The sequence below is a fragment of the Gallus gallus genome, chromosome 10 (assembly GCF_016699485.2).
Source record: "Gallus gallus isolate bGalGal1 chromosome 10, bGalGal1.mat.broiler.GRCg7b, whole genome shotgun sequence".
Classification (NCBI taxonomy): Eukaryota; Metazoa; Chordata; class Aves; order Galliformes; family Phasianidae; genus Gallus; species Gallus gallus.
The window spans coordinates 6,218,971-6,232,856 of record NC_052541.1 but is presented as its reverse complement, the minus strand read 5'-3'; the positions used below and the strand labels follow the sequence as shown (position 1 = coordinate 6,232,856).

The 13,886-nt window shown below is 38.0% G+C and overlaps 1 protein-coding gene across 1 annotated transcript in view; it reads left to right on the top strand.

Annotated features, from left to right (window-relative positions):
• Nucleotides 1-13,886, top strand: part of MPHOSPH10 (M-phase phosphoprotein 10) — a 1,076,704-nt gene that overhangs the window by 651,740 nt on the left and 411,078 nt on the right. The gene's annotated exons all lie outside the window — the stretch shown is intronic.

Genomic DNA, 13,886 nt, shown 5'->3' with positions numbered 1-13,886 from the left:
GAATCACAGAATCATTAAGGTTGGAAAAGACCACTCGTAGCACCCAGTCCAACCGCCAGCCATCCCCACCATCCCACTGACCACGTCCCCCTGCCACACCTCCGTCGTTCTGGAGCACCTCCAGGGTCGGTGACTCCACCACCTCCCCGGGCAGCTGTGCCAATGCATCACCGCACTTTCCGGGACGTTTTTCCTCGTATCCAACCGGAACGCCCCCCGGCTCAGCTTGAGGCCATTACCCCCTGCCCTGCCGCTGTTACGTGGGGGCAGAGGCATCCGCTGGCAGACAGGACTGAGAGCTCAGTTCTGTATCTACTGCGAGTTCTGTCAGGCCGCTGCTCATTTACATGTCATTACATCCCACTGTGCCTTAGGAAAACAACCAATCTTCACAACAAATCTGTGTTTCCATCATGTATTACATGTATTCTGTTATCTCAAGCAGTTTTCTATCACCTTCTCTTCCTCTGGTTTCCTCCCATCATTGCACTTCCTGCCTATTTCTCTATTTTCAGTTCCTCTATACCAACTGTCAGTACTTGTTTCATCCAGAACACTGATTTTCCAAGGTGTCAGTTTTTACTGGAATTGTGATAACTACCAATGAGTGTAAGCACTCTACACAGCTTACACGGCTGGAAATAGCTACACAGCGTGTGAAGGAGAGCAGTCTCATATTTGTCCACATTTTGGTACACTTCTTATGATACCACCCATTTTTATTCGTGTTTTTAAGATTTTTTTAAGACTAGAATGACATATTCTTTCACCAACAAACGCAGAACTTGTTACCCCATTTGGGATAGCAGTGACAATCAGTGTTCTCAGCACAATAACATAAATGCAGATGCAGCTTTGAGGTTAGACTATGAGACTCATACTACATCTTCTGTGTCCCATCTCTGGGTACTGTTTTTTGAACTCAAAAGCTGTAGCTTGCACTTGGTCCAGCATTTACTGCAGTGACAGAAAAACGTAGCAGAAGCTAAAGTGGCTGAGAAGGCTGATTGATCAGATGCTAATGTACCTGGAATTACAGATTTCATCAAATCCTTTTATCTGCTGAGATACCATAGTATTAATATTAGAAGAACTACTGAGACCAACAAGCTGGATAAAAAATAGCATGAGTTTTCATTGAGAGTATGAAGAAAACTGGGGAGCCGTATTTGCACTAACCTTATGGAGGTTCAAAACTCAAAGGGAGTTTTACAACGTAAGCATTTAGTGGTTGCCTTAAAGATGTTCCAGGCCTTCCAGATAGGTTGACCACTTTCTCTGCCCACTGCGCACTACCCTTGGTTAGCCATGCTACCTGGGGACGAGTCAGATCACTGATACCTTTCACCACCTTTCTTCTCCCCAAGGGTCACCTGTCATATGGTGTGTGATACCATGCAATGCATAAGTAGTTCTACTGGAATAGATTCACGAAGATTACAGAAGCAGCGACAATCACTGCTATGGTCAGTAAGCCACAACATTCTATATGGGGACCATGGCAAAATAACACGTAATTCCACTCCTTACCCCAGCTAAGGTCAGATAAGAGAGAGGCTTGTTATATCTGCAGCCAACCACAAGGTGACAGGCGATGCTTCCGAACAATTGCATGAAATCTGACTGATTCACTGTCTGTCTGGTGGCACGCATAATAAAAATCCTAAATGAGGAAATGGTCAGTGGTCACCTTCAGTGATAACTGACAAACACCTGAAGCTTCAGAGGCAGAATCAGCCTGACAGGAAGATGCATTGGCTGCTACTTAAGAAGAGAGAAAACACTATAAAACCTATTTTCCTAAAAGACTGGAAAGTATTTTTGTTTGCTGCACAATAGGTGAAGTACCCCTTAGAAATGTTGCAGGTAAAGCTGCAGAAGTGAGGACATGGACATGTTATCAGTTGGAAGTAATGGAAATAGAAAAACCAGACTAAGAAATGGGGGGAGGAGGCAGGAAACGCTCATAGCTTTTCTAGACAGGGAATTTATGTTGACAGAAACTATGAAAACAAGAACAAAAAGCCCATGTATTAAGCAGCATTTGCGTAAGGAAGGTTATGTAAGATGTGATCCTCAATGAGTGATTATCAGTGGCAGAACACCTCCACCAGGATCGCAGTAATCTTCATGTTAAACCTGGTTCACAAAACGGATGCTTTAGCTGCGTTTTATTTTGCCTGAACACAGTTTAGAGATACAAACACTAAAAAGTTGATATTATTCTCTGTGACACGTTGATTTTAACAATAGAAAGTCATTCTGTAATTCATTTTTTTTTCCCTCTCACGTATAGGTTTGCAATATATTCGCAGACACATGCTTTTTAAATGTATAATTCTATCACATTATAAAGTTAATATTTTATGAAAGAGTAACAAGCGGAGCACTTACACAGTTACTATAACCTCTGAGGAATACAGAATTGAAGTGTACAGCAGACACTGCCATGTAGCAGCTTGTATAGATTATTTCAATTGGATCAGCTGTCTTCTTGAACGAATTACATTTTGCAAAGGGATATCTTTGAAGATCAGTTACAGAATTAAAAAGTAACAGTTAAATAAGCAATTCGCAGTCTCATCATTACGGTTCAGAAGCTGTTAACAGTTGTAAAGGGCTAATTAGTGTAATGTAATCCTCTTAGGAGGCTGTGGGCACTGAGCTAGATTTCTTTATAATTTGTATGTAGGCCTTCTTTATTCCATTAGAATTACAATAATTACAGTCGGCAGTATGTATTTGCATTCTATCCATCCACATTATGTTTACTTTGCATACTGAAAACTGCACAATAAATACAGAGGCAGAATTTTGTATTTAAATATCAACATGTTTGGAAGAATAGGCAAATCTTGGTTTTATAACTGTGCAAAATGTACCAAAAGAGAAAATGAAAATAGGAATAAGTGGCTTTCTGAAATCCCAAGCAATCAGAGAGAGAAAATACTGGAAGAGCTGGATGTGAACAAAGTGCTGTCATATTTGGTTTACAAGAGAGTCTTTTCCTTGGAGGAATACAAAGACATTTGGTCCCAGGAAAGCTACAAGAAGAGAACTGAATATTTTTTAGATAAGCTATCGTTAAAAGGCCCAAGTGCTTTCTCTGCTTTTTGTTCCATTTTGGAGGAGGTCTGCCCTAACTTGCTGACATGTTTTCTCCTTGGCTATGAAGGTAAGGTCACTGTCTGCTCTGAAATGCTTAAGTGTATATTGGTAATGTCTTGGAATCCTTTGACACTAATAGTTACTTGCTATAATTAGTGTTTACTTTCTCTCTTCCACTAAAGAAGGGAGAGTATTTTTTTTCTCTGCATGGTTTGTATAAAAGAGAAATTCATGAAAAGGAAAATGTATTAAACAAATATATGTTGCTTTGAGCACTGTCGTTGAACATTTAAACTGTTAGCAAATTACTGTATTTTAACATTGCCGCTAATAACGAATAACAGTCAGGATAAGGGAAGGATTCCTAAGTAATACTGACAGGGCTTAGCTCAGAAATGTAACACTGTTATTTCAGTCTCTTTTCCATTTCTACGATATTTAAAAATAGACTGATAGTAGTCGTGTGTGATCTCCTCCACGTTTTTCTTGTGAGTTGTATTATTTATTATACCTATCAACAAATTACTGCTTAAAAAGGTCGCCTTACTAAATGTCAACAAAACAGTTGAAATTAATCAAAACGTTCTTTGGCCACCGGGAACCATTCACAGTATTTCAGAAACACTGACTAGATGTTAGCTATGATAACGTGAAAAAATGCGGTATTCACAATTATATCCTAGTGACCTATTTCTCAGTTTTCGTGTCTATTTTATTCCAAATTTGAGTCCTTCGAGTCTGAGTTTTCTCAGTAAAGATTGCAGTTATGTTTAAAGGTTGTATATAGAATGTCCTTTTAGCACGTCATTAAAATATTGTGTTTTACCAATCCATTTGGTAACAGATTTAAACACCTAGGTGTTACAGCTATTTATAAAGAAAAACTGTAGGACTGAGTATCATAAGGAATTTGATAAAATAAATAAGAAAAAAAAATCTAAAATCATTTCAACCTTTAAAATAGCTACGGTCTGTGTTGTTTTAACTTGACAGTTAGAGATCCAATTATTCTAGAAAGCAACAGACATTTTACCATAATTTACTTGTGAACAGATGTCCATACAGTCTAGCTTTTCAAGATCAATTTACATACAGTTTTATGGCAGTCACAGGAAAATGAAAGCATGGTGAATTTCTCAAGTGTTCTTGTGCATTTTAAAACATTCAGAATAGAATGCTTTATATGGACAACTACCAGTTTTGAAAAGGCTGCTTAAGGTCTTTTCACATCATCAGTGTTTTGAAAAAGTAAAACACAAACCTGAACACAACAGCTTATCAATATGTTATAAACCCAAGCCTTTGAGAATATTTATTTTGGACTCAAATTTTTTGTTTCCTCTAAATTAACTGCAAGGACAATACAGAGAACATTTTCTTTTACTCCACCTAAACATTTTATGCAGAAGCATGTCATAGAACAGCCTTACATCTTGCTGGGTGTACAAGGCTTGGGGACAAGTGCTATTCTAAAGGGTAGATTTGCACCCTCTGCAGCTGAGTGCAACTCAAGGACTTTGTCTCCCTGACAACATCATGGCAGATACGGAGGAAAAATAAGAAAGCCAAAGCTGCACATTTCTAAAAGAGTAAAGGATACTGTTGGAACAGCGTCCCCAATCCATGCTGTCTGTCTGAGCCTTGTGCAGGCAGAAAAATGCCTCGGGCTGCCTTAGCTCATTCACTATTACTCTTGTTCCTCCTCCCCCTCCCCCCCAGCATACATCAAATATGCAAAGCCCATTTTAGAATCTGTTATTGCTAACAATATACAAGATAACAGGCAAAGAAAAACACATGTTACGTTCACATTAAGACATGTACATAATATGTTTAAATTCACAAACATATATTGCAGATTCAGTTAAATTCCAGTTTGTTGTATATTGTGAATTTTTATAGATGGATTCTGATAAAGCCTGTTCTGAGGTACGGAGGAAGGTACGATGAAAAAGAGCGCTGTGTATTATTTCCATTAAAATAATTTTCTTCAGTGCCCTATAAGAGCTGATTAATAAGACAAAGGAATCAAAATGGAAGGAATACTGTCTGATTCAGACGCATGGTCAGAGGTTTGCTGTGCATGCGGTAAATGGCTTCAGCATCACAGCAGGCATAGCACTTGCGTGCCATCCTGCCCACTGTACTTGTTAAAGAGGCTCTTTATTGCAGGTTGACTGAGCACACCAACTAGAATCAATCCGTGCTATTGATCAACTGCATGCACAGCAGAGGCTAGTTTCTGTTTTCTGGACCTGCCCGTGTTGGCAGATATGGGTATTTTAATGTTTCCATTGTCTTCATGCCCTACAGAAAGAACCATCTGATAGGTGGTGGAAATGTGGCGTGGCTCCAAGAGGTCACTCAGTCTAATGTAGTTCCATGCAAAAACTGCAAACTGTGCTAGTGAAATGTGACCACTGAGGGATGTGCTGCCACTTCAACACAGTTGATTTAACACCACTTGGAACTCTTTTGCCTCATTATTTCAAAGAATTACACCCACAGTAATGTAAGAGGTGTTACAGCAGTATTTGTTTTTTAAGACACTTGTGACTTGAAAATTCTAATCCTCTCTTATAAAATTCTCACAGTAATATAAAGCACAACTCCTAGTCATTCCACATGAAAAAATATGTAGTTACTACTTGTCCATTTGATACAGCAGGAAACCAATTCTTTATTGGCTGAGCAAGAGTATATATGGAGTAATAATTTCAAATTTATTTGCAGAATGCTCATAAGTTTAGTCTGGCCAGTACCACTTAAGGCTATTTGAAATGGAAATATGGAAACAATGTTTTCTATAGAAGGTAAAAAGAAATTATATGTACCTAAAACAGTCATATGTTCAAATGCAACATCACAGATTGCATCACATCAAAGAGTAGGTGGCTTTTTGAACTATGTATCAACAATTACATTTCTTTATTGTTATCCAGACTGTATGCACAGACATTTCCCAGCATTATCAGAGCAAACAAAGCTGAGGGCTGTATCAGAGATGGAGCTGCATGACACCTGGGAGATGAGTGACCAAGAAGGAAGCCCTTCTGCTGAGGAGCACCTGAACCAATCATTCAACAAATACAGGTTAAAATTATCAGTATCGTGATGTTTTTAATGATCACAATATTTCCTGTCACACAGTTTCCACTAATGTGGACTACACCATAGATGCTTTCAAGAAGTTTTTCATTTGCATCCAATTTTATTTGGCAATTGTTAACTATGATTCAATTTTGTAAATTAATATCTTTTGATGCTGATGAATAGCAGGGATCACCTATTGTTACTATGTGTAATAAGGTCATACATTAATGACACTGCTGATTTTCAATGTCCAAGGACTAAGTACATACACAGAAATATATTTGACTCATAAAGCAACTTGCTTAAAATGTGAGAGACACTTTGCTTAATTCAATGAGCTGCCTAGCTGACAATGGACTACAGATAGCTCTTAATAGCTCATTAGCCATGAAAAAAATCTGTATATAGCATGGGCAGAAACTTGCAAACTGAGAAGAATGCTTAAAAAGTAGTTAAAAGCTGTACTTCTGTTCTGATGCGTCAGTAGCATATAAAGGTAAACATAGAAGCCTTCACACCTTTGCGAGTCTAGCTTAGTTTTGTTCAGTTTCAGCTACAGACTGGGTTACTCTACCTTGTGGAGACACTGTGAAACTTCACAATTGTGAAGTAATGGAACAAGATAGTAGTAGAAAGAGATAAGTTCATCTTGAGTAGCAGAGAAACACAGAATGGTAGAAGAATACAAAAAGACACTTGATGCTATATATTATGAGCTGAAACAGTACAGCATGGGCTACTCTATACTATCCACTGATGAATCCCCAGTAAGTTCTCTTTTTTTCTCTGTAAGCATTCATTTGTCTTCTAGGAAGCTTGAAATCATTTATAATCTGAACATGTGTCGTCTGGCTTTAAAGAGATAGTTCTGGTTCTGTAACATCACAAGACAATTCACTTACAGAAACAAACCAATTAAGAAGTGCCTGGAGGTGTAGAACCACACTAGGGAAGTAGTAGACAAATACCAAAGTTTTCCTGAAGCTAGTCTATATTAAGAAACACTTAATAGCTCTAAAAACCTCAAGCGGGTGCCATAAAACATGACACTATCAGAGCCTGCAGACAGACAGGTAGTATCACTATAACATTGTTGTATACATTCTTCCTGATAAGAATCACAGACCCACAATATCTTGTGTTGGACCCCCAAGGATTGTTGAGTCCAACCCCAGGCTTCACAAAATTCAAACCCTATGTCTGAGAGCATTGCCCAAATGCTCACTGAACTCCGGCAGCTTGGGGCTGTGCCACTGCCCTGGGCAGCCCGTTCCATGCCCACCACCCTCTGCTGCAGATTCTTTCCCTAACCCCCCACCTAACCCTCCCCTGACACATCTCCATGCTGTTCCTTCGGGCCCTGTTGCTGTCACCAGAGAGCAGAGCACAGCACTGCCCTCCACTCCCTGTGAGGAGCTGCAGCCGCCATGAGGCCTGCCCTCAGCCTGCCCTGCTCTGTGCTGAACAAACTCAAGGACCTCATACATCTTACTCTTCAGACCCTCCACCGTCTCCACAGCCCTCCTCTGAATGCTACGTCCTTACACAGTGGCACACAGACCTGCACACAGCGCTTGAGGTGAGGCCACACAGAGCAGAGCAGAACATAACAGTGCTAAAGGAATAGCTACTTGGACACACAGCTGGAATGTAACAGCACATAATTTACTTTAGCACCAGTGCGCTGGGAAAAAAAAATATATACATTGACACCAATTAAAAAACACAACAAAACAAAACAAATATTTCCACACTTTCTGTATGCTGACACTCATGTCCTCCACCCAGGAGAAAACTGTAGGTAACTGGCTTATGTTATTTTTTTCTCAAGTACCACACTTGTGTCAGCCATCAGAAAGAGAATCTTATATGGTCACCACAGTATCTGTGTAGACTAGAGTTTCAAGTGCTTGTAACAAACAGTGAAAAACGATGACCTCACTTTTAAAGAAAACAGTATAGCTGAGAGCAAAGCAAATGTGCCACCCACACATAACCTACATACATTCACACCTTACATGACAAAGTAACAGGCTTCCTATCAAGAAGACAACCGAGTGGAGACAGCATTTACCATCTATAAAAACACCAGCACAGTAACTGTGGTGTATCTAAAGACAACTAGAAAAAAAGAGAGAATAAGCAGAAGAGAAAATGGGAATTAATGGGAATTAGCTTATATGTTATAATGAATAAGTTATGTCCTTACAGTGAAAATCAGATGCTATCTTTTGAAATTGATGTTATGCAGGCCATTAATTTTCATGCTGCAAGCAACAAGAGGCTTGTCATACAGCTTGTCCATTTCCATGTAAATGCATTACATTTGTGTTCATACACGCATTACAGTGCGTGTAATTCACTTCTTCCTGAACTCTGCTTTATGGATTTCTTCTTGATGTTTACAATTTTGGAATGGCTTTGCTCTGTTGCAGAACATACCTTCCAGAAATCTATTACAATTCTATTTTAAAGCTTTTAAATCAGTTGTTAACATTTGAAATCCAACATTTTTCATTATGAAAAAACCCTCCGTTTTGGCAGAACCTCACTGTAATTAGAAGTCCTTTTGGAGAACAGACAGCACTGCTCTTTTTCAGCTAATAAAAATAATACGTACAAATTGTTTAAAGATCATATATTCAGGAGAAGTGCAGAGCTAAGCCACAGCCCCACAGTTTTACAATCCATTTGGACAGGACAACAGTACCATTTATTTGGATAGGCAAACGTTGGCTTCTGACACCCCTGAACATCATTACTAATTTGTGAATAATAATGTTTATGGTATTTTGGCATATATTATGTACTCCTTGATAAGAGCTCTGGAAGAACAATCCAATAATAATAATAATAATAATAATAATAATAATAATAATAAAAAGTCATGCTTTAATCTCAGTGCTGAGAGAGAATGGTGAAGAGAAAGGCCTGAGTATGTGCCAAGGCACTTTAGTCTAGCAACCACTAAAGAATTACTTGTGTTTTTCTGCAAGGTGATGATCTGTCTTGTAAACCTGAGTTCCAATTTAACTCTGATTTTTTCCTCATACAAATGTCAGATTACATACTACTATACATTAGGCTCAAAATATATACTAAATCTGTTTTAAATTTATGTTCGGACAAAATAAGTACAACTTTTTTGCTTTCTAGAAATTAAAATAAATGTTACAAAAAATAATTTCACAGTAAGATAGAATGATTGAGAAGATACTACAGTCACAAGCTCATGCAATGAATGGTGTAAATTGCTTTTTCCCCATTTCCATACCATCTATAAGATCATGGAAGTTCATCAATCTCTTTGGTTTAGAGATAGAACTTACTTTTCTCTGCAGTTAATACTTAGAATCAGTAATTGAAACATAAATTACCAAAATAGCAATGTTGAATTTACAGCTGCAAATACATTCTTTCTCTTATCTTCTGTCCTTGCCAATCAAAATCATAGGATTTGAAAAATCGTGTCTAAGAAGGTTGGTGCAGAACCCACGGCCTTGCAGTATTTAGAGCTGCAGGTCATCAGGCAAGTTGTGTATCTAATAAGAGCAGAAGGCTGCCCTCTGTACCACAGTAATTGTAAACTCAAGTAGCAACTGCAGCTTTTGGCAGTTAATGAAAACCTGAGGTACCCATCCCTGATAAAGTTCTGTTCAATTTGGCCACTAGGTAGCACCACATAACAGTTATTGCAAGTATCGTCGCTACCTACTGGCAATTATTACTGTGAATGATTATGAATTATTGTGACGTTATCATAACATTTCATTGCAATGATTTGTTTGCCTAGCTGTCCTGGGCATGCTACAAAACCAAACCAACAACAAAAATAGAAGGCATACGTATCAGAGGTCTAGAAATATTTCTTATTTCAATTTAGTAGTATTACTTATTGAGTTCATTATTTCATGTTCCTTACCAGCCAGTACAAATATAACTATGATGTTTCAAAGGTTTAGTGACGAATACTGCCTTTACTTCTTTGTGTTTGTTAAACAAAGTATTTCTTTTTGAATCTGTGATGCCCAGACATAGGCAAAGGGCACTCAAACACGACTCACTGCCAAATATGAGAATACATCACAGATGTGATAACTTTCACACTTCATGAACTTTGAGATGATTCCTTGCTGACCTGGAAACATCTCATATTCACCTTCTCATATTCAAATGATAAAATTAAGTGCAGGGTATTGTTAAATCTAGCCACCAAAGTCCAAACCAAATACAAGCCAGTAACCATTTCAGCATTCATGTTTCATCTGTTTTACTAACTGCTGCTGTTATACTCAATCACTTCAAACAGTCTATAAATGGTTCCTTTTTTGCATGCATATATCAAACCAAATCATACCACCAAGGACTTTCTACACCTGCTTTACATAGTTCACTGCTGCACTGTGTCTTATCCAGTCACAAGGCTGTGTATTGCTTAAATTCCATTAATCTAAAATGCTGTTTCTGTGCTCTGATGCATTCCATTGGCAAAGACTATTAGCCTCCTACCTCTTACTGAAAGTTTCACTTCAGTTTCTTCTTCTAACTTGTGAGACTGCATGCATCTAATCACAAGAAGGGGGCTATGTAAGATGGGTCTCCAAGCATGACAGGCAAAGGCTGTAGGACTGGGCTGTATCCAGAAAGAAATCCCTTTCAGGAGGACTTCAGTGAACACAGAACTTTGTTAGAAAATGCACGGTTCTCTGCTGGGAGGATCCCATTGCAGGAGACAGAGCATAGTACAGTACTGCAAATAATTCTTACATATCAAGTCTGAGATCTGTCATCGCACAGCTCTGTACCACTCTAAGGACTGGGGCTGAATACCTTGCTACCCAGCACTGTAAGCATGCCCCCTCCCAGATCTTCAGCTCTAAAAGCATAGTGGAATTACATACAGAAAACATAAGTGGAACTCTGTGAGGATTGATTCTATTTTAAAAAATCCAAAAATATTTTTAAAAAGTGGTAGCAGTGGGGTGGAAAGTTTGCTGAGGATACAAATTTACTCAGTGTAGTAAGTATGAAGGTGAGTGCAGGGAACTGTAGATGGGCCTTGTAAGACTAAGTGGCTGGGTAACAAAATGGCAGAGGAAATTTAGCGTAGATAAATGTGAAATGATGTATGTGGGCAAAAGTGTTCTAGGCTTTATGAATAAAGTGATGAGCTCTGAGCTGCCTGTTACCACTGAGGTGAAAGTTTAGGTTTGCACTAAACTTTGGAAAGCCAGGTTGGCACTCAAAGCATCCAATACCATGCACTGTGTAACAACCTGCACTTTCATCTATATAAATTGTTACTTCTGCAAACTAACTGCTCCACAAAATATGAAGTAAGTTCTAACATATTATAAATAACCAAAAGGCGGTTCTAGCTGAAGTTGCAGTTGCTTATGTAAGCTAACTATACTTATACACAATATTTACAATTTTTCTATAACAGCTGCGGTAACCATCACCATAGCAATGCATTATGCATGCTTTCTGAGGCAATATCTTGTGTCTGAAAATACCTAAAACCCAGTTATCTGTTCGTCCTTAGTTCAGCTTGTGACAAAACCAGAAAAAAAACACAAAGGTAGCTTTTGGCCTTGAAACTTTCTTTTCTGATGTTTGAATTTCCATAACTTCAGGCTTCTATGGTTAATCAATGCAGTCTTAGACTACTCTACCTTATTTTGCCTTATTTTTTTGACTGTTCTTGGCTAGAAATACTGAAAAGATTTGTCTTTTTACTAGAAAGAATCAGAGTACAGTGGTAATTCAGCTCCCATATTGTGGAAGTTCACTGAATCCACTATGTGCATATTAAGTAATCTCCTCACTAAATAGCCTTTTTTTTTTTTTTTTTTTTTTTTTTTTTTTTTGCATTAGGTAGGTTTTCCAGGTGCACTTTGCCTTGTTATAGTAGCAGAGATATGAACAAGAGAATTGGACAGCCCTATAGCTGTCCATCTGTCAGTCTGTCTGTTCTCCCTTCCTTCCATCCTTCCATCCATCCATCCATCCACTCACTCAGGCAGTATTTCTCTCTTAAGATTTCTTCTCTTCTACAATGTTTTGTTATTATAAAAGTGAAGGTTTTGGTAAATATTAATAAAATGGAAATGTCAGTTTTGAGCAGGCATATGTATCAAAGGAAGTGGACTTAGCAATATACGTTTCCACTGTCACTGTGCTGATGAGTCACTTGCGATACACAGATACTCTTGCCATATTTTAAACACTCCTTGAGTACAGGATGATACAAAATGACTGCATCTTAACAAAAACTTCTCAGAGAAGCACTCTGTCTTAAGAATAGAATGTACTTAGAAAAATTACAGCTCTTTAAACTTACATATTCTTTGCTTCTATTTCCTCCCCAACAGCAATGAATCATAAGATTACCACAGAATTACTTTTTCTTTTGGTGCTGTAGGCATATGCTCTGCTTGCAGACTGAGAAAAAAAATCTATCAAGCAATACATAATAACATCATTTAGACCTTTCTGTCATAGCAATACTTCCATATAGACATAACTCCCAGGTCAGGAGAGATGTTTATCAGTCTCACCTGAGAGCTCCAGGAACAGAAGTAACACAAAATGCTAACAATACTATCAAGAAGCTGATATTCAGTTTATGCAAAAGAAATGCATTATTGCTGCTGATCTTGGTATTATTCACAATGTTTATATCACTAGAGAGTACTGGGAATTTTGTGTTGAATGTTACATGAATAGCCATGAATGAGTTTTAAACTCTTTAAAGTCCTGCAGTCAAAGTATATGTAGGTACTTATTGTGCAAGCCAATGATTTCTCAAGAGGCAGAGAGCTACATACACAATCACTTACAGCAGTATTTCAAACAATCAAATTACTTTTTTTTTTCAAATTTTTTAGATTGAGATATAAACAAGACTATCCACAAATATGTGAATAAAGAAGAACATTAAACCTAGAGTATCTTGTAGACAAACACATCAGCCCTAATGACCATTCCTCACTATGCTATTAAACCTAAGTGGAATGCATTTATATACATTTTTTATTTATGGTGCATATGTCACAGCCATAATGATCTAGAATGCCTAGATTCAATACAGTTTCTTTTTACAATAAATTCTTCTTCCATAGCTTAGGTTTTATTAGTAAATATGGAAGGAGATTTTAACTTCCTGTTTAAGTAAGACGTAACAAATGACCTTTGTAATTTTTTTTTTAATTGCATTGTATTGGATTTTAAAATTCTTACACAGATATGTGTCTATTTTCCATCTGTGCAAAATTCTGCACACTTGAGGCTCTTATTGTCAGCAGCAATTAGTGTAGAGGAAAGGAGAGGATATTAAGTAGGCATTTCAGAAGTCTTCTTTAATTTTTCCACGTCAGCTTCAGAGCAATTACATGATCCAGTATAGATCAAGGGTGTAAAAATGTTTAAAATGATGAAAAATTGCTAAGGTTGTTGTACTGCAATATTTTGAGGCAAAGCCCTGACCAGGTCCACTTATAAAGCAATTCAAATGTGTGATCACAAGCCTCGTACCATGATTTTGATTTCTATTAATAGGATTGGAGAGGAATCTTCCACAGTATCGGATTGTTGAAGGCTGGCCGGATCTTTGGGTCTACCTGGTCCCTCTCCTGCCCCAGCAGGGCCACCCAGAGCAGGGTGCCCAGGCCCATGCCCAGGCA